Source organism: Stenella coeruleoalba (assembly GCF_951394435.1).
Source record: "Stenella coeruleoalba genome assembly, chromosome: 9".
NCBI lineage: Eukaryota > Metazoa > Chordata > Mammalia > Artiodactyla > Delphinidae > Stenella > Stenella coeruleoalba.
In genome coordinates, this window is record NC_137155.1 from 16,441,227 (window position 1) to 16,469,088 (window position 27,862).

Below are 27,862 nucleotides of genomic sequence, written 5' to 3' on the forward strand. Positions count from 1 at the left end.
TGAGGGTTGTGCCCTTATAAAAGGGTCCCCAAAGAGCTCTCTTGCTGTGTTTCTGCCCTGTGAGGACACAAGGAGAATATAGCAGTCTGCAACCCAGAAGAGGACCCTCACTAGAACCCAGCCATTTTGGTGCCCTCATCTCAGATTCTTAGGGACTGAGATGGAGGACTATCTCAGCTGTGAGAAATAAATTTGTTGTTTATAGCCACTCAGTCTATGGGACTTTGTTATAGCAGCCAGAACTGACTGTGACACTGGGATAAAGTGAAGAGGTTTCTCAAAGCATGAGACAATGCCTGTATCTCCAAGGGCCTGGGTTGCCTTTGAGGCACACTTGTTGGGAAGCTGTTATTGGTTATTGTTCCTGGGTAGAGTAGCTATCTGACTCAGACATGTGGGTATCTCGCAGCTTGACAAAGGATTGGAATCCATCTTTTCATATTTTTTAGTTCAGCCTCAGATGTTTGAAATGAAGGAAATGATAGCAAAGATCAATAAAACTAAAAGATGATTCTTTGAGAAGATAAACAAAACTGATAAACCGTTAGCCAGGCTCATCAAGAAAAAAAGGGGGAAGACAAATCAACAGAATTAGAAATGAAAAAGGAGAAGTAACAACTGACACTGCAGAAATACAAAGGATCCTGAGAGATTACTACAAGCAACTATATGCCAATAAAATGGACAACCTGGAAGAAATGGACAAATTCTTAGAAAAGCACAACCTTCTGAGACTGAACCAGGAAGAAAGAGAAAATAGGAACAGACCAATCACAAGCACTGAAATTGAGACTGTGATTAAAAATCATAGTAAAAGTTTAGAGAAAAGAAGCCACAGGAAATCAGTCACAGTCAGTGCAACCCCAGGGATCTACAGTCAGATCCCGGTGCTTGTGGGGACATTCCATTCTTATTATCAGAAATCGACCACTGAGGGCACTTTTCTCAGTTTCCTTGTTCAGCTCAACTTGGCTGATAAAGTTTAGTAAGCGCTTGACAAATTTCCAGAAAAGATTTTTCTGTAAATTGATTTTTAGAAGCCCACATTCCTTGGCGTGATGCATCAGACCCTTTATGATCCATCCCTTAGAGTCTATCGACTGTTCTACGCCATTTTCTCTAAGGGACTTGAGCATCCCTGGAGTGCGGTATCTGCTGGGGTCCTGGAACCAGTGCCCTGAGGATACCGACAGACCACTGTATGCAGTTTGCATAACCTCCCCTGGGAGGGCTTTCTAGATTAGGGTTAGGAAAGCTTTCCTCCATTTGTGATCACCACAGAAGTAACAGTAACATCAACACTACCAAGAACAAACTCTTCCGTAGCTCTTTCCACGTGTCTTATATTATTCTAAGCACTTTAATATTAATTCATTTAATTCTCACAACATTCCAAGGAAAAGGGCGTTACTATGACGCCCACGGGCAGATGTTGAAAGTAAGGCACAGGGGAGTTCAGTGGCTTGCCCCAGGTCCCACAGCTGCTAAGAGGTCATTGTCATAGCGCTTCTCCGGGGTGACAGCTGTTTACCGGGCTGCCTCCTCCACGAGGTTGTGAGTTCTTGGGGGCTGTGAGCGCTCTGTTCACCACGGAATTCCCCAGGCCTAACATAGTGCTTGGCACATGCAAAGTGATGGCCTCAGTAACTATTTGTGGATTAGATAATCTGCACAGAATATCTCTTCTTGGAAAGTCAGTGGATTCCCTTGAATTTACAGGAAGAAACAGGGATATTGGATGATACCCCTGAAGCCTCCCAGATCAGCAGAAACCCAGGCATCCCCTCCCTCCCATGGAAACTCCTAACCCAAAGCCCTGTAATCTACCTGCTCTCAAAACCTCAGCACAGAAAACTTGCGAGGATAATGGTGTGTAGAGTATGGAACTTGGGAAGGACCCCAGTTTGACTAATGTTAATTATAAGGAACTGTTCAATACAATGCTTGAGAAATATTCCCTTTATAGCCCCTTTGCCTGATCCAGTTTATTAGTTCTCTTTGTTGTTCCCTTATTAATTGTGACAGAAATATAAGACTGAAAACTGCCTGTACCACATCCTTGTGAGCAAGAAATCCTCCCATATAATGGATACCCAGACCCATCCCTGGGACTCTGCCTTCTGAATTACCAGCAGACTGTCTATAATTTTAATCTGTCTGCCTACACACCTGTCCAATCACCTACCTCTTCTCTATCTACCTCTTAGACACGTCCCATGATCCTGACAGAGACAAAGCTGTTTGCAATAAACAGGGAGTGAAGTTTCTAAGCCAGGGACGGTTCCTTCATTCCTGGGATTTTTCCTGTTCAAGGGCAGAGCACAGAGTCCTAGGAGAGGGGAAGACTTAGTAGACCGGCTTGGATGGAGCCTGCTCTCAAAGCCCTGGTCCTGAGGCTCCAGAGGTGACCAACTATCAACAGAAGCTGCTTCTCTGGCCATTATACAGGATGTTGTTCCTTCCAAAGCCCTGGATCCTGGCATAGAGTCTGGCAGGGGTCACATCCCGCTGGAAGGAAGCACAGAGGGTGCCCTGCCTCTCCAGGTTTCGAGAAAGGGTGCAGGGGCACGGACTGGGGGTGGGAAGGGTTTGGGGGCGTGGGTCCCGAGCCAGCTTCTTCCTGGCTAGGGACACGGTGGCACGCGTTCCGTTGCTCTGTACCTGGGAGGAATCCTCTTCCTTCCAAAGCTCAGCCAGCTTTTGCTGCAGTTACCCATGTTGTGGGTATGTTTAATGCCACGACAGTTTTCAGCAGATTGGGAGAAGCCCTGATGGGTGTATCTCAGTGAGGCCGTGAGCCCCCCCCGCCAGCGTCCCCTAGGCTCCCCGCCTGCCCGCCGCAGCATTTCTCCTTTTCTTTTAAAGTGGATGCCTGGCCACCCCTCCCCTCTCTCCTTCCTTCCTTCCTTTTCTTTTAAAATAGTATTTACTGACTCGAGGGGGAGGGGCTTCTGTGCTGCTGATAATGGTCTGTTTCTTGATGAGGTGCTGGATGCATGGTGTGACCAATTTGTGAACTGTCCCCAAGCTGGCCACTTCTCTGTATGTGTGTTATACATCAGTAAAAGTTCAAAAATTAGTACTTACCAAAATTATTTTTACTTAAAAATGTATAAAGTTTAAGTGACTTCTCCTGTTTTCTTAATTACCGGGGGTTTATTTCCTTCTTTTTTCTCCACATTCTTGCAGACTCCTCTCTATCTGAATCTTGATATTTCAGCTGGAGGCCGGTGCTGGACCATCGTGTCTGCCTCTCAAAGCAGTGACCTCTGCCCAAACACTCCATCTTTTTATATAGTGGAGGGCCCTCGGGCGGGGCAGAATGTCATAAAGGAAACATGGTCCCATGTGGACTCATTTGGAGGGAAAGGGGTCTCTGATCCAAGCTGCTGTGTGGAATTCCACTTAATTATTCATTGACTTGTGCGTTCATTGCCATTTGTTCATGCGTTCATTCAACATTTATTATCGAATGTTAACCAAATGCTGGCTCATGGATTTCTGTCTGCAAGGAGCTTGCAACCTAGCAGGCAGACAGGATGTCCACCTGTCATCATCCTGCAGCGGGGAACATGAGCTGGACCCTCAGAGCTGCACAGGAAAAGGGTAATAGCAGTTGGCAGCAGGAGCCTGTCTTTTCCAACCAAGCCTTCCAAAGGGAAGGCCTCATTCGGGGTGGTAGGCAGAATGGGTAGAGCTCACAGGCAGAGGTGGGGGGTGAGAGCCGTCCGGCAGAAGGAATAATATATGGTGGTCAAAGCTCAGAAGAATGACATTTCTTCAAGTAGTCCAGAATGGGAGAAGAGGCCAAGAGAGGGTGAGTTGTGGCCAAGTCATGGTACTCTTGCCCTGGCCCTGGCAAGAAACATTCTGGAGAAGGTGTTAAAACAATTGGGAAGAGCCATATTTAACAGGGTCGGGGGAGGGGCAGGGTTAGAGTACATCTTTAGGGGCCCCTGGTCTTTCTTCTTTCGATTAACAGCTTTATTGAGGATTACTTGATTACACAGCATCCCGTTCAGTTTTAACCTTTCCCATGGTTCTCTGATGCAAATGCAGCAGTCCTGATGTATCCATGTGGGTATGATAACTGTGCTAGTCGCTATAACAAAATCTCAGTGGTTTCTTTCTTTCTCACATCATAGCCCCAAGCTGGCTGGGTGGGGCAGGTGCTATTCTAAGTATTCGTTCAGGACCCAGCTCCTTCCAGCTCATGGCTGTGCTCTCGCCTTGGGTCTTGAGTCTTCCACTGGGTCTGAGAATGGCCCGCATCTCTTGTGCCCACGTTCCATGGGCCAGCACTCTGTCATGGGAGCCACCTAACATGAAGGGTGGCTGGGACATACAGCCTATCCGTGTGCCCGGGGGGAAAGAAAGTAGGTTTGGCCAAGCCATAGCACTATGTTTGCCACAATATATTAGAGATGATAGGGCTTTGATGAGCATGATAAAATTTAAGTGCTATCGTATATCTAATTTCATGCATTATGAATGATTTCTATCATGAGACACTTAGGATATGACCCATCAGCCTTAGGCAGTCATTGATGTTGTGATTATATCTTGTTTCTATGTTGAGTGGTTAGTGATAACTAAAGGCTTTTACAGAACCAGAAACTGGCAGTTCTCTCTCTTGCTGTCTCCAAATTCCTCTATAATAATTCAGTTCCTTCTTCACTCGCTGGGAAATTCTCTTCTAATCAGACAGGGCAGTAATCCAGAGGATACACAGAGATGACTGGGGAGAGATTAGTAGAAAGCTAAGGAATTATATTAGCTGACTTTGTCATTGTCAAGGCCAACCAAAAAATTCACATTTTTGGAGTAGCGTTTTGTCCATTTATCCTACTACCCCATCACTATTAGAGTTTACTTCTCATAATAAAAGTTCATTTTCATAAACTTGAAAAAGAAAACTATTTTTAATAAAAAGTTTATATGTATCATCAACAGGGTGGGTGATTGGTGGAAGGTCTGGGTCGTGTAGTCATTTGAAGACCAGGCTGAAGGCTCTGCCGTCTCCAACATGGGGCTTTCTAGGTTGCCTCAAGCATCAACATCCAGCCAGAAGATGAGAGCAGTGGATGGGGCATGTTTATGGGTTGGACCTGAAAGTGGTAAATGGCATTTCCATCTCCATTTCATTGGTCAGAACTCAGTCATGTAACCCCACCTATTGCAAGGGTCTGAGAAATACAGGCCCTGTTGCAACTCAGCAACTCTATCCTATGTGGTGGAGGGAGGGTCATCAGTCTTTGGTGAACAAGTCACCTCTGCCACAGTGGGGCTACCAGCTTCTCTTTCTTTAAACTTACATGCAGCACCCTTGCCCTGACAAAATGAGCTGTACTAAGGATGGTGGTTTCAAGAAACAACAGAGACCTTGCTTGAATACTGTGGTTCTAAAAGAATGAAATGCTCTGTTGTCATTGGATTGACAATATAAATTTGTTGGATTGATAATATGGGTCCCAAACAGGGGGATAGATAGTGTAGATTGTTATGCGGCACAAAGGTCCAAAGGAGGTAAAAGGCAAAAGCAGATGTGATAGTCAGTCGGGCTGGTGACAAACGCTCCAGTCTCCTAGGAGGCGGCCGGTAAGATGATATTCCCCACCCCCTTTGAAGTTAGGATGATCACTGATTTGCTTTGACCAATGGAATGTGGGCAGAAGTGTGTCACAGGTTGCCATGTTTCCTTCCCTGTGCTGTGGAGAACTTGGAAGCACATGTCGAGATGGAACCTTGTCAACCCGGCCCCTGAAAGACTGGGATCAGCAGAACTCTCCAGTTCACTCGTGGTGAGTCAAGCTGCTGAAATCTCGGAGTGGTTTGTAACTGTAGTCCAACCTAGTATGTTCTGACTGTTACATCAGGTAAAGGCTCTTCTTGAAAAAATAGGCTGACATAAGATTTTGCATCAGATTTTAAAAGGTTAAACATCACCCTATGGGGTTTGAAATCTAAACTTGCTTTGGGTGGAAGACTTTGTTGATATCAACATTAAGTGGTATGAACCAGTCCTATTCATTAAAATACAATATTTAATTTTAAAATGCTTCAAAAGTGATGCTATAAACTTCATTTTTTAGTTTTTATTTATTTATTTTCCTTATTTTTTTGGCTGTGTTGGGTCTTAGTTGCGGCACACGGGATCTTCTTTGAGGCATGCAGAATCTTTTGTTATGGCACACGGGCTTCAGAGCGCGTGGGCTCTGTATTTTGCGGCACGTGTGGGCTGTCTCGTTGAGGCACACGAGCTCGATAGTTGTGGAGCAGGGGCTTAGCTGCCCCGCGGCATGTGGGATCTTAGTTCCCCGACCAGGGATCGAACCCACGTGCCCTACATTGGAAGGAGATTCTTTACCACTGCACCACCAGGGAAGTCCCCAAACTTTTTTTTTTTAATTAACTAATTTATTTATTTTTGGCTGCGTTAGGTCCTTGTTGCTGCGCATGGGCTTTCTCTAGTGGCAGCGAGCGAGGGCTACTCTTTGTTGCAGTGCACGGGCTTCTCAGTGAAGTGGCTTTTCTTGTTGCGGGGCGTGGGCTCTAGGTGTGCAGGCTTCAGCAGTTGTGGCACGCGGACTCAGTAGTTGTGGGTCACGGGCTCTAGAGCGTGGGCTCAGTAGTTGTGGGACACGGGCTTAGCTGCTCCGCAGCATGTGGGATCTTCCCGGACCAGGGCTCGAACCCGTGTCCCCTGCATTGGCAGGAGGATTCTTAACCACTGTGCCACCAGGGAGGTCCCCCTAAACTTCTTTATTATATAAAATATCAGAGAAAGAGCAAACATTTTATCTAATGTTTAAGTTACACAGTTATAGACAAAAAGTAGCTGATTTCTATTTCTAGCTGTTTTAAAATAAGATATAATCATCAGAGGTTTCAATGTAGATTTTAGTAAAAGTAGATTTCATATAATTCTGTCTTTTTTTAAGCTACTGTTCCTCTTTCTCCTCAGAGATTTTGTGTGGCTTTTCTTAGAACCTCCTCCTTCTTAATGGTATTGAAATAACTGGAATTCATACCAGAGGCTCTTCTTCTTCTTTTGTTTCCTCAATTCTACTTTAAAAATTCTATGATTACCATATGTAAATTGCAATATCAGTCTATTAGCCACCAGTGCCAAGATTCACCATGGATGCCTTATATCCTCTGCTCCAAAATGCCTCACGATAGCAGAGATGATGACAATACTAAACCATTTGCATCCACCTTAGTGTGAGGCAGTAGTTTATGAGACCTTCCTATTTTACAGGACAGCAGGAAGTTCAAAACTTGGCAGGAAACAGGGCTATGCTAGTGTTTTCCAAGGGTCAGAAAACATCAGAACCCTCTGGGAGACTTGTTCAAAATGTGGGTTCTTAGTTTCACTCCAGTCTCCGTGAACCAAAACTTCCAGAGAAAGGACCTGGGAATGTGCATTTCTAACAATCTCTCCAGTTGATTCTGGTGGACAGCTGGGTCCATCTCAGCAAAGGCCAGAGGGGACCCCAGAGGCCAGCACAGGGCAGCATGCCCTCCCTGCCCTTCCTCTGTGGTGAGGATAAGGGCACTTCCATGTGCCCATAAACCATTTGGGATGTGAGAGATGGTGAGACTCTTCAAGAGGAGAGACTCTCTGATAGGGAGTTTGAGCTTCGAGTTAACTAAATATTTACCCAAAGGAGACTTTTTACAATTGATAAGACTGAGGGACTTTAATTGGCAAGTTAGTTTTTCCCTGTTGGTGGAAGTAGACGCTCAAAGGCAAAATAATTCAGTTATAGGAACGAGATACCTTTTTTTCTTTGCACAACAGAATCATGGTCTATAAATATATTCCCGTACCTTGTAAACAACCCAGAATTTCCAAAATATATTTGACATTAAAATGTTTTTTCAAGTAAAATTTATTAAAATTCTGCAGAAACTACTGTTCTCGGCAGTACATTTTGGGAAATGTTGCCCCACATTATTTTGCATCTTCCTGTTGTTGACTCAAACTTGGGTCCACTTGCCCACGCACAATAAAGCCAATCTACTGATACCAGGTTGGGATGAAGGAAAGTACAGCATTTATTGCAAGGCGTCCAAACTGGGGCCAAAAGGAGAACGGGCAGCTTATGCTCAAAGGAGCAGAACTCTCTGATGGCTTTCAGGGAAGAGTTTTCAACACAGTGTGAGGGAGAGGGTCACAGGGTGCCTGATCAGCTCGTGGACATTCCTCTGATTGATTGGTATGAGGTAACAGGGTGATGTTTAGCAAATCTCAATTATCAGTTTTCTGGCTCAAACCAGTCTGGGGTCTACATGCTTGTGGGCAGCTAACTTCTTCCACCTGGTGGGGGCTTCAGTACCTGCCAAACAGCTCAAAGAACGTGGCTCAGAATATTATCTATAGTCCTTGAGGAGGAACTAAAGGTCCTTGACTTTTTTGCTTTTTTTTTTTGCGATACGTGGGCCTCTCACTGTTGTGGCCTCTCCCGTTGTGGAGCACAGGCTCCGGACGGGCAGGCTCAGCGGCCACGGCTCACGGGCCCCGCCGCTCTGCGGCATGTGGGATCTTCCCGGACCGGGGCACAAACCGTGTCCCCTGCATCGGCAGGCGGACTCTCAACCACTGTGCCACCAGGGAAGCCCTTGACTTTTTTTTTATGGCTAAATTATTATTATTTTGTCCTGCTTATTTTCCTTTGTTTCCGCATTTTCTTACTTCTCTGATAACATACTTTTAGAAATCAGGGAAGAAAAGCTTTAGGAGGCTAAAGCTTTTCAACAGACAAGAGGCAGGGGACACAGGGGTTTGTCCCAGGAAAGGCCCTGCGGGTCCTGCTTGGTTTCAACCTCTGTGTGTGTGCACCATGTGTAGTTTTATAATCTTACAAAACAATAGGGAGGAGCTTCAAGATGGCGGAAGAGTAAGACACGGAGATTACCTTCCTCCCCACAGATACACCAGAAATACATCTACATGTGGAACAACTCCTACAGAACACCTACTGAACGCTGGCAGAAGACCTCAGACCTCCCAAAAGGCAAGAAACTTCCCACGTAGCTCGGTGGGGCAAAAGAAAAAACAATAAACAGAGCCAAAGAATAGGGACGGGACCTGCACAAGTGGGAGGGAGCCGTGAAGGAGGAAAGGTTTTCACACACTAGAAGCCCCTTCACGGGCGGAGACCGGGGGTGGGTGGGGGGAAGCTTCAGAGCCGCGGAGGCGAGCACAGCCACAGGGGTGCGGAAGCCAAAGCGGAGAGATTCCCGTACAGGGGATCAGGGCTGACCGGCACTCACCAGCCCGAGAGGCTTGTCTGCTCACCCGCCGGGGCGGGCGGGGCTGGGAGCTGAGGCTCGGGCTTCCGTCGGCCGGCCGGAGCGCTGGGAGAGGACTGGGGTTGGCGGCGTGAACACAGCCTGCAGGGGAATAGCGCACCACGGCTAGCCGGGAGGGAGTCCGGGGAAAAGTCTGGACCTGCCGAAGAGGCAACAGACTTTTTCTTGCCTCTTTGTTTCCTGGTGCACGAGGAGAGGGGATTAAGAGCGCTGCTTAAAGGAGCTCCAGAGACGGGCGCGAGCCGCGGCTAACAGCGCGGACCCCAGAGACGGGCATGAGACGCTAAGGCTGCCGCTGCTGCCACCAAGAAGCCTGTGTGCGAGCACAGGTCACTATCCACACGCCCCTTCCGGGGAGCCTGTGCAGCCCGCCACTGCCAGGGTCCCGGAATCCAGGGACAACTTCCCCGGGAGAACACACGGCACACCTCAGGCTGGTTCAACGTCCCGCCGGCCTCTGCCGCCGCAGGCTCGCCCCGCACTCCTACCCCTCCCTCCCCCCCCCCGGCCTGAGTGAGCCAGAGCCCCCGAATCAGCGGCTTCTTTAACCCCATCCTGTCTGAGCGAAGAACAGACGCCCTCCGGTGACCTACACGCAGAGGCGGGGCCAAATCCAAAGCTGAACCCTGGGAGCTGTGCGAACAAAGAAGAGAAAGGGAAATCTCTCCCAGCAGCCTCAGGAGCAGCGGATTAAAGCTCCACAATCAACTTGATGTACCCTGCATCAGTGGAATACCTGAACAGACAACGAATTATCCCAAATTGAGGAGGTGGACTTTGGGAGCAACGATATACATATTGTTTTCCCTTTTTGTGAGTGTGTATGTGTATGTTTCTGTGTGTGATTTCGTCTGTATAGCTCTGCTTTTACCATTTGTCCTAGGGATGTCTGTCCTTTTTTTTTTTATTTAGTATAGTTTTTAGCACTTGTTATCATTGGTGGATTTGTCTTTTGGTTTGGTTGCTCTTTCTTTCTTATTATTTAAAAAATTTTTTAATAATTATTTTTTATTTTAGTAACATTTTAATTTAATTTAATTTAATTTTATCTTCTTTCTTTCTTTTTCGCCCTTTTATTCTGAGCCGTGTGGATAACACGCTCTTGGTGCTCCAGCCAGGCATCAGGGCTGTGCCTCTGAGGTGGGAGAGCCGAGTTCAGGACACTGGTCCACCAGAGACCTCCTGGCTCCACATAATATCAAATGGTGAAAATCTCCCAGAGATCTCCATCTCAACACCAGCACCCAGCTTCACTCAACGACCAGCAAGCTACAGTGCTGGACAACCTATGCCAAAAACTAGCAAGACAGGAACACAACCCCACCCATTAGCAGAGAGGCTGCCTAAAATCATAATAAGGCCACAGACACCCCAAAACACACACCAGACGTGGACCTGGCCACCAGAAAGACAAGATCCAGCCTCATCCACCAGAACACAGGCACCAGTCCCCTCCACCAAAAACAACAGGAACTATGAACATGCAGCCTGCAAAAAGGAGACCCCAAACACAGTAAGTTAAGCAAAATGAGAAAACAGAGAAACATGCAGCAGATGAAGGAGCAAGTTAAAAACGCACCAGACCTAACAAATGAAGAGGAAATAGGCATCTACCTGAAAAAGAATTCAGAGTAATGATAGTAAAGATGATCCAAAATCTTGGAAATAGATGCAGAAAATACAAGAAACGTTTAACAAGGAACTTGAAGAACTAAAGAACGAACAAGCAGTGATGAACAACACAATAAATGAAATTAAAAATTCTCTAGAAGTGATCAATAGCAGAATAACTGAGGCAGAAGAACGGATAAGTGACCTGGAAGATAAAATAGTGGAAATAACTTCTGCAGAGCAGAATAAAGAAAAAAGAATGAAAAGAATTTAAGACAGTCTCAGAGACCTCTGGGACAACATTTAATGCACCAACATTCGAATTATAGGGGTCCCAGAAGAAGAAGAGAAAAAGAAAGGGACTGAGAAAATATTTGAAGAGATTACAGTTGAAAACTTCCCTAATATGGGAAAGGAAATAGTTAATCAAGTCCAGGAAGGACAGAGAGTCCCATACAGGAAAAATCCAAGGAGAAACACGCCAAGACACATTCTAATCACACTATCAAAAATTAAATACAAGGAAAAAATATTACAAGCAGCAGGGAAAAACAACAAATAACATACAAGGGAATCCCCATAAGGTTAACGGGTGATCTTTCAGCAGAAACTCTGCAAGCCAGAAGGGAGTGGCAGGATATATTTTAAATGATGAAGGGGAAAAACCTACAACCAAGATTACCCAGCAGGGATCTCATTCAGATTTGACGGAGAAATTAAAACCTTTACAGACAAGCAAATGCTAGGAGAATTCAGCACCACCAAATCAGCTTTACAAGAAGTGCTAAAGGAACTTCTCTAGGCAGGAAACACAAGAGAAGGAAAAGACCTACAATAACAAACCCAAAACAATTAAGTAAATGGTAATAGGAACATACATGTCGATAATTACCTTAAATGTAAACGGATTAAGTGCTCCAACCAAAAGACATAGACTGGTTGAATGGATACAAACACAAGACCTGTGTAAATGCTGTCTGCAAGAGACCCACTTCAGACCTAGGGACACATACAGACTGAAAGTGAGGGGATGGAAAAAGATAGTCCATGAAAATGGAAATCAAAAGAAAGCTGGAGTAGCAATTCTCATATCAGACAAAATAGACTTTAAAATAAAGACTATTACAAGAGACAAAGGAGGACACTACATAATGATCAAGGGATCAATCCAAGAAGAAGATATAGCAATTATAAATATTTATGCACCCAACATAGGAGCACCTCAATATATAAGTCAAGTACTAACAACTATAAAAGGGGAAATCGACAGTAACACAATCATTGTAGGGGACTTTAACACCCCACTTTCACCAATGGACAGATCATACAAAATAAAAATAAATAAGGAAACACAAGCTTTAAATAATACATTAAGCAAGATGGACTTAATTAATATTTATAGGACATTCCATCCACAAAGAACAGAATACACTTTCTTCTCAAGTGCTCATGGAACATTCTCCAGTATAGATCATATCTTGGGTCACAAATCAAGCCTTGGTAAATTTAAGAAAATTGAAATTGTATCAAGTACCTTTTCCGACCACAATGCTATAAGACTAGATATCAATTACAGGAAAAAATCTGTAAAAAATACAAACACATGTAGGCTAAACAATACACTACTTAATAACCAAGAGATCGCTGAAGAAATCAAAGAGGAAATCAAAAAATACATAGAAACAAATGACAGTGAAAACACGATGACCCAAAACCTATGGGATGCAGCAAAAACAGTTCTAAGAGGGAAGTTTATAGCAATACAATCCTACCTTAAGAAACAAGAAACATCTCAAATAAACAACTTAACCTTACACCTAAAGCAATTAGAGAAAGAAGAACAAAAGAAACCCACAGTTAGCAGAAGGAAAGCAATCATAAAGATCAGATCAGAAATAAATGAAAAAGAAATGAAGGAAACAATAGCAAAGATCAATCAAACTAAAAGCTGGTTCTTTGAGAAGATAAACAAAATTGATAAACCATTAGCCAAACTCATCAAGAAAAAAAGGGAGAAGACTCAAATCAATAGAATTAGAAATGAAAAAGAAGTAACAACTAACATTGCAGAAATACAAAGCATCATGAGAGATTAATACAAGCAACTATATGCCAATAAAATGGACAACCTGGAAGAAATGGACAAATTCTTAGAAAAGCACAACCTTCAGAGACTGAGCCAGGAAGAAATAGAAAACATGAACAGATCAATAACAAGCAGTTGAAATTGAAACTGTGATTAAAAATCTTCCAACAAACAAAAGCCAAGGACCAGATGTCTTCACAGGTGAATTCTATCAAACATTTAGAGAAGAGCTAACACCTATCCTTCTCAAACTCTTCCAAAATATAGCAGAAGGAGGAACACTCCCAAACTTATTCTAAGAGGAAACCATCACCCTGATACCAAAACCAGACAAAGATGTCACAAAGAAAGAAAACTACAGGCCACTATCACTGATGAACATAGATGCAAAAATCCTCAACAAAATACTAGCAAACAGAATCCAACAGCACGTTAAAAGTATCATACACCATGATCAAGTGGGGTTTATCCCAGGAATGCAAGGATTCTTCAATATATGCAAATCAATCAATGTGATACACCGTATTAACAAATTGAAGGAGAAAAACCATATGATCATCTCAATAGATGCAGAGAAAGCTTTTGACAAAATTCAACTCCCATTTATGATAGAAACCCTCCAGAAAGTAGGCATAGAGGCAACTTACCTCAGCATAATAAAGGCATGTATGTCATATATGACAAACCCACAGCTAACATCGTCCTCAGTGGTGAAAAACTGAAACCATTTCCACTAAGATCAGGAAGAAGACAAGGTTGCCCACTCTCACCACTAATATTCAACATAGATGTGGAAGTTTTAGCCACAGCAATCAGAGAAGAAAAAGAAATAAAAGGAATCCAGATCGGAAAAGAAGAAGTGAAAGTGTCACTGTTTGCAGATGACATGATACTATACATAGAGAATCCTAAAGATGCCACGAGAAAACTACTAGGACTAATCAATGAATCTGGTAAAGTAGCAGGATACAAAATTAATGCACAGAAATCTCTTGCATTCCTATACACTAATGATGAAAAATATGAAAGAGAAATTAAGAAAACACTCCCATTTACCATTGCAACAAAAAGAATAAAATACCTAGGAATCAACCTACCTAAGGAGACAAAAGACCTGTATGCAGAAAATTATAAGGCACTGATGAAAGAAATTAAAGGTGATACAAACAGACGGAAAGGTATATCATGTTCTTGGATTGGAAGAATCAACATTATGAAAATGACTCTACTACCCAAAGCAGTCTACAGATTCAATGCAATCCCTATCAAACTACCAATGGCATTTTTCACAGAACTAGAACAAAACATTTCACAATTTGTATTGAAACACGGAAGACCCCAAATAGCCAAAGCAGTATTGAGAAAGAAGAACGGAGTTGGAGGAAGCAGACTCCCTGACTTCAGACTATACAACAAAGGTACAGTAATCAAGACAGTATGGTACTGGCACAAAAATAGAAATATACATCAATGGAACAGTATAGAAAGCCCAGAAGGAATCCCACGCACATATGGTCACCTTATCTTTGATAAAGGAGGCAAGAATATACAATGGAGAAAAGACAGCCTCTTCAATAAGTGGTGCTAGGAAAACTGGACAGCTACATGTGAAAGAATGAAATTAGAACACTCCCTAACACCATACACAAAAATAAACTCAAAATGGATTAAAGACCTAAATGTAAGGCCAGACACTGTCAAAGTCTTAGAGGAAAACATAGGCAGAACACTCTATGACATAAATCACAGCAGGATCCTTTTTGACCCACCTCCTAGAGAAATGGAAATAAAAACAAAAATAAACAAATGGGACCTAATGAAACCTAAAAGCTTTTGCACAGCAAAGGAAACCATTAACAAGACCAAAAGACAACCCTCAGAATGCGAGAAAATATTTGCAAATGAAGCAACTGACAAAGGATTAATCCCCAAAATTCATAAGCAGCTCATGCAGCTCAATATCAAAAAAAAACAAACAACCCAATCCAAAAATGGGCAGAAGACCTAAATAGACATTTCTCCTAAGAAGATATACAGATTGCCAACAAACACATGAAAGAATGCTCAACATCATTAATCATTAGAGAAATGCAAATCAAAACCACAATGAGATATCATCTCACACTGGTCAGAATGGCCATCATCAAAAAATCTACAAACAGGAAATGCTGGAGAAGGTGTTGAGAAAAGGGAACCCTCTTGCACTGTTGGTGGGAATGTAAATTGATACAGCCACTATGGAGAACAGTATGGAGGTTTCTTAAAAAACTAAAAATAGAACTACCATACAACCCAGAAATCCCACTACTGGGCATATACCGTGAGAAAACCATAATTCAAAAAGAGTTGTGTACCACAATGTTCATTGCAGCTCTATTTACAGTAGCCAGGAGATGGAAGCCACCTAAGTGTCCATCAGCAGATGAATGGATAAAGAATATGTGGCACATATATACAATGGAATATTACTCAGCCATAAAAAGAGACGCATTTGAGTTATTTGTAGTGAGATGGATGGACCTAGAGTCTGTCATACAGAGTGAAGTAAGTGAGAAAGTAAAACAAATACCGTATGCTAACACATGTATATGGAATCTAAAAAACAAACAAAATGGGCATGAAGAACCTAGGGGCAAGACGGGGATAAAGACGCAGACCTACTAGAGAATGGACTTGAGGATATGGGGAGGGGGAAGGGTAATCTGGGACGAAGTGAGAGAGTGGCATGGACATATATACACTACCAAACATAAAATAGATAGCTAGTGGGAAGCAGCTGCATAGCACAGGGAGATCAGCTCGAGTGCTTTGTGACCTCCTAGAGGAGTGGGAAAAGGAGAGTGGTAGGGAGGGAGATGCCAGAGGGAGGAGATATGGGGATATAAGTATATGTATAACTGATTCACTTTGTTATAAAGCAGAAACTAACACACCATTGTAAAGCAATTATACTCTAATGAAAATGTTAAAAAACAAAACAAAAAACCCACAAAGCATTGTCATGCACAATTGTTGGCTTCCCCAAGTGGGAGACTCAAAGGATTGACTATTAGACGGCTGCTATGGGGAGTATGATGCCATGTTGATTTGAAGATTGCAGCCTTAGAAACTGAGATAATGGAGTGAAGAAACTTGGAATGGAAGGTTCAATATCTTAACTTATGTTCCTCCAAAACTGAGACAAAGATTTGGGTGCAAATAGTTTATTTGGAAGATGATCCCAGGAAGCACGGTGAAAGAACGAGATGGGCAGGCAGAGTAGGGGGGGAAATCAGTAAGCGCTATACTGATGACCACCTTGGGCATGGGGGCTCAAACCCTCTGGGCTGCTCCAAGAAAATGTGTAGAACATGCCCCCTCGCCATCCTACTGACGGAGGAGGAAGTTGTTTATTTATCCCTCATTTGTTGAGGGTTGCTCCTGGCCGCATAAATTCTTTGGCATTTCTGGCCTATGCCATGCTTGGGGTGAGCATGTCTTTGGGCAGAGAGAGACAGGTACCTGCGGTTGGAAGCTGTTGGTGTTGGGGAACTGTTTCCTGAAGACCTCGGGGGTGGGCCAAGGGCATACGAGTGGGTCATTGACAGTGTCTGCTATATCCAAGTTAACTCCCATCTTTTAAGGTCATTGTTTCTGCTCTTATTGGCAAAAAGTTACCTCTTGTTCTGGGGTTATGCTACCAGCTGGAACTGCCTATTTTGATCCCGACTGTATGATCAGTAGTGATGCATTTTGAAAGGCTTGCTCACAGATTAATTCTAAAGACATCTGTTCATCTTGCGTTGCAGGAAACAGTCATGTTCAAAAAAATCTGAGCTGTGAGTGATTTAAAGTCTACATATAGGATGAAGCATAGAGAGGACATTTGGTGGCCAAGTCAGTCCTTGTGATTAGAACGTATCACTAGTGACCAGTAAAATGGTCTCAGTCAAATCTACTCCCTCACGCTTGTACAACGTGACAGGCCATCATGGTAATGAAATGCAAATGAACTGAAAAGTAGTTGATTCATTTAAATAAACATTTAATGAGTCCTTATTGTGGCTTATAATAAAGAGCACACTGAAGGTGATATTAGAATCATAGTGTTTTAGAGCTGCTGGGAATTATGCAATATGTATTATGAGTCTGTTTCGTGTTAGGAGCATGGACTTAGGAACCAGACTGCTTGTGTCTAAATCCCAGTTCCAGTGCTTGCAAGTCTGCCTTGGGCAAGTTACCTCCTACTTTTGAGTCTTAGTTTATTCTATATAATTGTACCTACCTCATAAAATTTTCAGGGTTCAGTGAATGAACATATGTTAAGCTCCTAGAACAGTGCCAGGCACATGGTAAGCGGTAAGTAAATTTTAGCCATTAACTAGCTCTTTCCTGTTTTACAGATGAAGGAAATCCAGCCTAGAGATGCTCGGTGACCTTCCCAAAGAGATGAGACTGGAACTCATGTCTCCTAATTTCCACAGTGACTTGTTTTAAGTTCAAGCTGCAGAATGATGGCAGACAGCCTCTAAAGGTGAGATCTTTATTATTATTTGAAAGACAACGTGGGTAACATTTTGAGAGCAATTTAAAAAATCATAAATCTAACATAACATAGTATGTCCTATTTATGAACATTAAATGTAGACGGAATTAAAAGTAACGCGTGGAGATCACCATGGCATCAAATTACCATAGAAGCTTCCTGAAAGAGAAGAGCCTTGAGCCTAGTGCCTTTAAAAAACATTGCACTTGGTTGGGAAGATAAAATGGGAAGAAAGGCCTGGTGGGAGAAGGGTACAATAGTAACAACGACCGGGTGTGTGTGAAGCAGTGGCTCCCGAGGAGATGGGCTGTGTCGTAGGAAACTGAGTTACGTGGCGGTAGCTTGCCAGTAGGGTTCATGCGTATGTTTTCTTTGGCCTATAGAGTTTGACAAAAATTTGAGTCAGTTACTTTATCTGACAAGGTTCTTCAGAGAAACTGAACCAAGAATATGTATATACTACAGGTTCTATTTCACTTCTAGTGATTGGTCTGCTCAAATTATCGGTTTCTTCTTGATTCAGTTTTGGTAGCCTGTATGTTTCTAGAAAGTTGCCCATGTCTTCCAGATTGTCAAATTTGTTGGCATATAATCGTTCATAGTATTCTCTTATTTTTTTTCTATTTCTGCAGTATCGGTTGACATTTCTCCTTTTTCATTTCTTATTTTGTTTATTTAACAATATGTGTGTGTGTGTGTGTGTGTGTATACACGTGTGTGTATCTAAAGAGACTGACTGATTTTTAAGAATTGGCTCATGTGATTGTGGGGATGGTATCTGAAATCCGTAGGGCAGGCCAGCTGACTGGAAATTCAGATGGGATTTCCATGTTACGTTTTTGAGGCAGAATTTCTCATTCTTTCTTCTCCAGGAAACTGAAGATTTTTGCTCTCAATGCCTTCCACTGATTGCATGAAGCCCTCTCACATTATTGAGAGTAATCTCTTTGCTTAAAGTCAACAGACTGTAAATGTTAATCACATCCACAAAATACCATCATGACAACACCTAGACTAGTGTTTGACTAAACAATGTGGTACCATAGCCTAGCCGAGCTGACACACAAGTTAACCATCACAGCTACCAACATCAAAAAACCCCTCTAGATTTTAAAAGGAAGAGCCAGATTTCTAGCTTCTTTGGAAAAATGGAAAGAAGTTCTTTGGATGAGGTTGGACTTCTGAGTTGTCTGAATCTCCACCCTGTCCACGGGCAGTTTGGGCTTGTGTCCTGAACGCTGAGGGGGATGGAGGAACCTGAGTTTGGTAAGGGAAGACAAGACCTTGTGACAGAGGACATTGAATCTAAGTTCAGGAGAGAATCCTAGAGCATTACAACAGCAAGAAAGGAACTTAGAGATCTTCCCGATCAGTGATTTTTCTGTGGAGGCTGCCGGGCAGGGGGAAAAAGCAGTGGTGGCAGTGGTAGGATTTTGTTCCTTTGTGTGCTTTAGTCTAAGCAGCTCTCCTTTCTTTCTTTCTTTTTTTGAAATTGGGGTATAGTTGCTTTACAATGTTGTGTTAGTTTCTGCTGTACAATGAAATGAATCAGCTATATGTATACCTATATCCCCTCCCTCTTGCACCTGCCTCCCCAACCCCCCAGCCGTCTAGGTCATCACAGAGCACTGAGCTGAGCTCCCTGTGTTAGACCACAGGTTCCCACTAGCTATCTGTTTTACACATGGTGGTGTATATATGTCAATCCTAATCTCCTAAATTCATCCCACTTTTAATCTGGTTTATGTTTTGGGCTGCTCAAAAGTTTGAAAACCACTCCTCAAGAACAACGTGGCCATTTTACAATTGAAGAAACCCTAGCCTGGATTCTCAGTGTGGGTTTCATATGACAGGCAATAGAAAGCCTCTGATCGCTCTTTTTTAAAAAAATTGAAGTATAGTTGATTTACAATGTTGTGTTAGTTTCAGGTGTACAGCAAAGTGATTCAGTTATTTATATATATATAATTTTTCAGTTTCTTTTCTATTATAAGTTACAAGATATTGAATGTAGTTCCCTATGCTATACAGCAGGATCTTGTTGCTTATCTATTTTATATATAGCAGTTTGTATCTCTTAATCTCAAACTCCTAATTTATCCCCACATCCCCTTTCGTAACCATAAATTTGTTATCTATGTCTGTGAATCTGTTTCTGTTTTGTAAATAAGTTCACTTGTGTCATATTTTAGATTCCACATATAAGTGATATCATATGGTATTTGTCTTTCTCCTTCCGACTTCTTTCATGTAGAATGATAATCTCTAAGTCCATCCATGTTGCTGCTACTGGCATTATTTCATTCCTACGTATATTCCTAATATACTTGGCTAAGTAGTGTTCCATTGTGTATGTTTTACGGCTAAGTAGTATTCCATTGTGTATGTATACCCATCTTCTTTATGAATTAGTCTGTTGATGGGCACTTGGGTTGCTTCCATGTCCTGGCTATTGTAAATAGTGCTGCTATGAACATTGGGGTGCATGTATCCTATTGAATTAGAGTTTTCTCCGGATATATGCCCAGGAGTGGGATTGCTGGGTCATACTGTAGGAAAGCCTTTGATGACTCTTAAACATGGGGAGTTATGCGATCATATGAGAGATTCACCAGGCAAGAAATAACTGGAGCAGTGGGAGACTGGGAGCAGGAGCGCTATGAAGAAGCCGTTTCACTCTCCACGTTGAAGTACACAGTCTAGATCAGGTAGTGGCTCGGAAAATAAAGAAAGAGCAGGAGTGGTAATTGGAGACAAGCCGGAGATAAGCAACAAAGGCGTGAGCAGAGGCAAAGGAATCTCCAGGGTGTCAAGCCTGAGAACCAGTCAAATCATGATACTTTTCGCAGAAATTGAAAAGTTGGAAAAGGATTCAATGGAAGGGCCAACTTCTTTCACATCACTTACTGTATTTGGGCTTCAAGTTTATTTTTAACTGGGCTCAACTGACTTCATCCATTCCTTGAAACAAATGAATGTTTCACTTTGTCTCTAGGGATTCGTTGACAGCATGTGCCGGGATCAACTTAGTATTTGATAGGAAGGATGGAAAATTTGGTAATATTATCAATGTATAATGTATACTTATACTTTAGATTCTAAAAGATTTATTGAAAGACTTAAGAATCTTAATGCTTGCGGCAAACGATAAACTTTAAATACATAGCAAAATAAGCCTATGCAGTATTAAACAAATTAAATTCTTATTAAAGAAAATGTGTGTAATAAATAATGTACCTTTAACCTCTGTGATGAATTCTATTGTAGAGATGCTTTAATTAGCTTCAATGTGACTGTCTTTTTTATATATGTCCATTAGCACCTACCATAGTGCCCCCAAATTAGCGATTTAGTCCTAATAAAATTTAATTTTAGTATAATATAATTATAATAGAATATAAATGTTTTCTTAATTGAACTAGTCTAGTCCTCAGTCTGAGTTAAACTCTGCCCAATCTCATCTTTAGATAATCCTCAGATAGCCTCTCTCAAGATGCTTTGTCTATCTATATCCTAGGTCAGCATATCCTCTTTAATTCCAATATAAAGGGATTCTCTAAACTGACCATTGACTTCAACAGGCAGCGTCCTTACCAATACATTGTGTATAATATATTGAATAACTATATGTGCTGATGTTCTGTATAACTACATCTTTCAAAGAATATATAAACTATAACACCAGGGAGAAAACTGTAGAAGAGCGAAGCAGAGGAGACAAGGATGAGTTTAGGAAAAGAATTGAAGATCGAAGACGGGATTTTAGGAAACAACTACAGTTAGGGACAGAAGAAGAAGGAAAATCCAGCCATTCACAGAAATAAAGAAGAAATATATAGAGAAACAGGAGAACCTGGTATCAGAGAAACCAGAGGAGAGCATTCTAGGAGAGGGTAAAGGTAGATGGTGGCCAAGCAGGTGAGAAGCAGACAATGAAAACTTCGAAGGGATCTTTGAATTCGGTCAGAAGTGTTTGGTTCTGATGTGGAGAGAACAGTTTCAGGGGGTGATAGATGTCACATCGAGGTGACAGTGGTTAGGAGAGGATGAAGGAGAGGGAATAAAAACATTGGCTGAAATTCCGAGAAAATTTTGAGCATCTTTAACCAAGAGTTCACTGCTGGCTCCCTTGAAATGCCTCATTTACTTCAATCAACTAATCTGTTAGTGTCAATTACAGACACTAATAGATTGAAGTCAATCTATTAGCATCTGTAATTCATACTCAAAACAAACCAAAACATTTTTTTGGTTAATTACCCAAGACAGGATTTTATTAGCCAGTGAGCGTACAGCCTAATGATCAGCTGAGGTAGTCTGTAGTTGTGGTATTATTAAAATGGCTTGGATTATTAAAATGGCTTGGATTATTAAAATCCCTTTACCATGGATTTATCTGTTCATAGAGACCACAGAGGCTGTCAACTATAGAAATAGAATTTTGGTCTTTAGATCTGTGGATCTAATTACTCTAAGGCTGGCAGAAAACAAGGACTCAAGTCATAGAAATTACAGCAAATTCTCTGAATTGTAAACACTGCTAAACATGTCACAATGGGAACATTTTAGAAACTCCTTGGGGCATCCCCTCACTAGTCCTCCTGTCACAAGCCTTCTGCTGTATCTGCATGTGTTGGCCATTCTCTCTCTTGAAAATATCCTCCCTTGGTTCATCTGACACAAGCTCTTCTCTGGTTCCCTTCTTCTCTGACTGTCCCCTAAGTCTCCTTGATTCCTTTTTCTCTGGCAGCCCTTTAAAGGGCGCTTCCTCCTCCTGGCTACAGTCACCAGCTCTCTTCTTTCTCGATGCCTTTTTGTGCAAGGTCTTGTATCCTCTCATGGCATCCGCTGTCTCCTGTGCTCAGGTGATCTCAAATCCACCTGCCCTGTTCCTTTCCCCTAAACTTCATTTTCATTCAATATATTCCCAGCTGCCTATTGAACAGCTCCTCGGAGGGGCTTCCGAGGAAGCTTGAACTCAATATGTCCAAAATCAAACTTGCATCTCTTCACCCAATGCCTCATTCCCCTCCAAACCTGGTCTTCTCCCCTTGCTTAATGGCTGCAGCATCTACCCAGCCACCTGAGCTAGAAAACTTGGAGTGATCCCTGGTGCTTTCCTCTGCCCACCTCCCACATCTAATTTGTCTCTGAATTGTGACTACTGTGCCCTTTGACATTTTTCTATTCATTCGTTCATTTGTTCAGTCAACGCATGAGTCTATTGTGTGCCAGGTACTGGGGTCACAGCAATGAACAAAACAGATAAAGCCCAAGTTCTTAGAACTTCTGTATAATAGGGGGAAATAGGCGGTGGACAAATAACTATAGCTGGTATTAAGCGCTAGGAAGAAAAGGGAAGCAGGGTAAGGGGACAAAAACTCATAGAAGGGAGCTGCCAGTTTAGATACAGTGATTAGCGAAGGCTTCTCTGATGAGGTCACAGATGAACAGACGTCTGAGCAGGTAAGGAAGTGATCCCTGTGAGTGTCTGGACATAGCCCTGCTTCTGCATTCTTAGCGGCCCTGCCTGGGTCCAGGCTTCATCACTGCTCTCCTGAAAGTTTTTGGGTTCCATGCTTCAAATTTCATATTTCTGGGTCTCATGTGACCTCTCATTCCTTCCTGGCCCTGGGACGTCCACCACATGGTCCAGTACACGGAACTCTTTCTGATGCTCTGAACATACCACGCTTTTCACTTCCTTAGACATGTTTTATGTGTGTTCTTCCTTTAGCCTGGAATGCCCCCTTCCCAACACCTCTGCTGTCCTCTCCACATCCTTAGAAACAGCCTTAAGTGCTTCCTCAAGCAAGGCAAATAAGAATAAATCATTGACTAAAAATCAGTTTAAATTTTGCCTTTTTGGTGTGACATCTTTGAGATTCCCACAAAAGTTTAATTTTCCTCTCCTCAATACTGCCAAAGCATTTTGTACTAGAATCTGCTGCAAGGGTTACCACATTTTTTTCTCTAAAGGACCAGAAAGTAAATATTTTAGGCTTTGTGGGCCATATGGTATCTGTCATAATGACTCAGCTTTGCCACTGTAGCATGAGAGCAGCTGTAGACAATCCGTAAATGAATAAGAAAGGCTGTGTGCCAATAAAGGTTTATTTACAAAAACAGGCAGTGAGCTGCAGTTTGCTGGCCTCAATCTATTGTCATCTTGTGTCATATTACAAGTATTAATTGATTTTTCTGCTTGCACAACTAAATCATGAGTAATTTGAGGATAAGGACCCAGCAACTCTGTGTTATCCATTTTTGTGTCCTAGCCTGTGGTACATTGTGTTTTCCAAAGATGGGCCACAGTGACGTCTCCCATCCCATCTTCTCTTCTGCAGTGTGACCTGCCACCAGCCTTCTAGAGGTGGGGTCTAATTTCCCTCCCTTGGATCTGGGACAGCTTGTGACTCGCTTGTCATTGTAGAACATTGTGGAAGCGAGGCTGTGCAGTATCTGAGCCTCTTGTAGCGCTCACTTTGCGGAAGCTCCCTCTGGGAGTCTAGCTGCCATTCCATCAGAAACCCAGAACACATGGTGAGGCCACGTATGGTTGCTCATCTCGGCAGTTCCAGCTGAGTCCCTATTTAAGTCATCCAAGTCCAGGTGCCAAACAGGTGAGTCCAGGAGCCTTCCTGGGATTTCAGCACCCCTCCCCCTTTCATTATTTCCGGTTCCTCAGCTGAGGCCCCAGATGTCCTATTGCAGAGGGGAATTGCAGCTCCCAACTAGCCATGACCAAACTGTAGATTTGTGAACAAAAGAATTGATTGTTATTTTACGCTTCAAGTTGTTTTAAACAGATATAATCGACACATAATATTGCGTAAGTTTAAGGTGTACAGCGTTGAACGGATACACTTACCTATTGCAAAGTGATGATGACCATGGCTTAGCTAGCACATAAATCAGGTCACATAATTACCATTTCTTTTTGTGGTGAGAACATTTAAGATCTGCTCTCTTAGCACCTTTCAAGTATACAATATGGTATTATTAATTATAATCACCATGCTGTACATGAGAGTCCATTAAGTTCTGAGATGGTCTGTTATATAGCAAAAGATAACTGGAACATAGCCCATGCTCTGATGTTTTGGGTTTATTTTTAACATCAAAGCAATAACAAAATTAAGAACCAGAATGTCATATTGTCTTTGTGTGATTTTTACTTTAAAATGTTTCAGTTTGTGATTATATATAGGTTTAAGTTAACATTAACCTAAATCTTAGGGGCCTTAAACTAACATTTGGAGAAGCTTTAACTAAAAATACACCTTCCAGGCAAGGTTGGTTAATTAGTCCTTAAAGCCCACTAACTAGGAGTCCATATTTCAAGGAGGTTCCCACTAGTGTTATATATATAGGCATCTAAGCCGCACCATGGAACTTGTTAATTAGCATAGGGGATGTTAGGAATAATATTTCATTGGTGCAATCAACAGTTTAAAAAATATGTGGTTAGTAAGAAAGATTTAATGGACCCTATCTCCCTTGAAAAAGTAAACCACAAGAATCATCAGGACCAGCAGGAAAACATGTTTGGAGTTAGAACACAAGATCTAGAACACCCTTTGTCCTGGTCTCTGCTTAATGGATGCCACCTGACAGCCCAGAAGGTTTGCTGATTTTTTTTCTTGGGTTATCATTGCCTCCACCTCAGAGGGCACCCTTCTTGCAGGGTGCTTGTTGGAGTACATTATTCAGGACAGAGAACAGGGACTTCTCTTAGAGTTATCAGGTTTTGCTCCACTGGGCATTATTTGGTCTGAGCTTTCTATTGTAACGTCCAGCTGGTAGTGAGTTTGCAGAGGTGAGAACCTTATTTCCTTCTAATCTGACAGTTGTTGATTGATCAAATTAACTTAGGTTGGTTTGCAACACTGAAATATTGATATCCCTGCCCTAGAAAGGTGATCAAAATATTTTCCGGCTTATATTCGTTTCAAATTTCAGGAGAAAAGGAGGTTCTTTTTGTCAGGCAGTGTATCAAATGCGGACAAATGCTGTTGATGATGTGATAGACGATATACTTCAATGAGTTTATTAATCAGCACCATTTCTGATTGTGTCTGTGATTTCCCCTGGAAGGTGACACAGCGCTACCTAGCCCAGGGTTGAGAATTGTGGTTAATGAGCAATGACGGAGATGCATGAATAGTGTCACTTAGCATGGAAGAATCACTTATGCACCTTTGAGTGCCATTTTGTTTCACTCTACATGTTACCAAAGTTTTGATTTTCAGATGGATAGGAAATTGGCATTGATCTTTCCAGATGTGCTATTTGTTTGAGAGCAGTGTAAATAAAGAGGGCTGCAGAGTGTGTTAACGGGCAACAGCCATTCAAGGAGATGCATGCCTCCACTCTAGTGTACATAATTACCAATCAGTTGACCCGTATGTTTTTAAAAATTTATTGAAGTATAGTTGATTTACAATGTGTTAATTTCTGCTGTACAACAAAGTGATTCAGTTATACATATATATACATTCTTTTTCATATTTTTGTCCATTATGGTTTCTCACGGGATATTGAATATAGTCCCCTGTGCTATAATGGTAGGACCTTGTTGTTTATCCATTCTCTGTATAATAGTTTGCATCTGCTAATCCCAAACTCCCAATCCTTCCCTCCCCCTGCCCCTTGGCAACCACAAGTCTGTTCTCTATGTCTGTGAGTCTGTTTCCGTTTCTTAGATAAGTTCATTTGTGTCATATTTTAGATTCCACATATAAGTGATATCATATGATATTTGCCTTTCTCTGTCTGACTTACTTTACTTAGTATGATAATCTCTAGGTCCATACATGTTGCTGCAGATGGCATTATTTCATTCTTTTTTTATGGCTGAGTAGTATTCCATTTTGTGTGTGTGTGTGTGTGTGTGTGTGTGTGTGTGTGTGTGTGTCACATCTTCTTTATCCATTCATCTGCTGATCGACATTTAGGTTGTTTCCATACCTTGGCTATTGTGAATAGTGCTACTATGAACATAGGGAAGCATGTATCTTTATTTTATTTTGTATTTTATGTTAGAGTATAGTTGATTAACAATGTTGTGCTAGTTTCAGGTGTGCAGCAAAGTGATTCAGTTATACATATACATATATCTATTGTTTTTCAAATTCTTCTCCCATTAGGTTATTACAGAATATTGAGCAGAGTTCCCTGTGCTATACAGTAGGTTCTTGTTGGCTATGTATTTTAAATATAGTAGTGTGTATATGTCCATCCCAAATTCCCAATTTATCCCTCCTCCCCACATTTCCCCTTTGGTAACTGTAAGTTTGTTTTCTAAGCCTGTGAATCTGTTTCTGTTTTGTAAATAAGTTCATTTGTATCATTTTTTTAGATTCTGCATATAGGCAATATCATATGTTATTTGTCTTTCTCTGTATGACTTACTTCATTTAGTATGATAATCTCCAGGTCTATCCATGTCACTGCAAATGGCATTATTTCATTTTTTTAATGGCTGAGTAATATTCCATTGTATATATGTACCAATCTTCTTTATCCATTCATCTGTCAGTGGACACTTAAGCTGCTTCCATGTCTTGGCTATTGTAAATAGTGCTGTGATGAACATTGGGATGCATGTATCCTTTCGAACCATGGTTTTCTCCAGATATGTGCCCAGGAGTGGGATAGTCAGTATGTTTTTAAGAGGCCTCCCTGGCTGCAGAGAACAGAGGACTGCATAGTTTGTCACTCCTGGTACAGCTGGCCGCTTCTTCCTCTGATTTGCAGCTGTGTCCTCGAAGTCTGCTGAGATGTCCCATGGGCATCTCAAAACCAATGGTCCAGAGCTGAACACATCATTCCTCATATGCAAACCTCCTCTTCTTCCTGTGTTCCCTATGTCAGTAAACGACCCTGCCATCTTCGCAGATGCATAAGCCAGAAACCTGGGGCTGCTCTTTGACCCTTCCTGCTTCTCACAAGCTGCACCCAACCAACCTCAGGTTCTGTTGATTCGAATGCCAAAATAACTTTCAGAATACATCTACTTCATTCTGCCGCACAGCCACACCCCAGTCCAGGGTGCCACCGTGTCATGTCTGGATGACCTAATACTACCTAATTTCCTGCATCCTCTTGCAGTAGGATATCATTTGGGTTAAAGACATATATTTATTTTATTCCTATATTTTTCCTTTTCCCTTTTCCCAATTTAAGTATGTACAGTAATATATACACTAAGTATCTACCATAAAGAATTGGGAAAAGTAGGTGGGAGGGAGACACAAGAAGGAGGAGATATGGGGATATATGTACATGTATAGCTGATTCACTTTGTTATAAAGCAGAAA

At 42.1% G+C, this 27,862-nt stretch overlaps 1 long non-coding RNA gene across 2 annotated transcripts in view; it reads left to right on the forward strand.

The window, feature by feature from the left end:
- LOC307191291 overlaps nucleotides 1–27,862 on the forward strand; it is a 220,558-nt gene that overhangs the window by 41,439 nt on the left and 151,257 nt on the right. For both annotated transcript variants that reach the window (XR_013829681.1, XR_013829682.1), the window contains exon 3: nucleotides 17,398–17,528. This is a non-coding gene — a long non-coding RNA (uncharacterized lncRNA). The remainder of the gene's footprint in view (nucleotides 1–17,397; nucleotides 17,529–27,862) is intronic.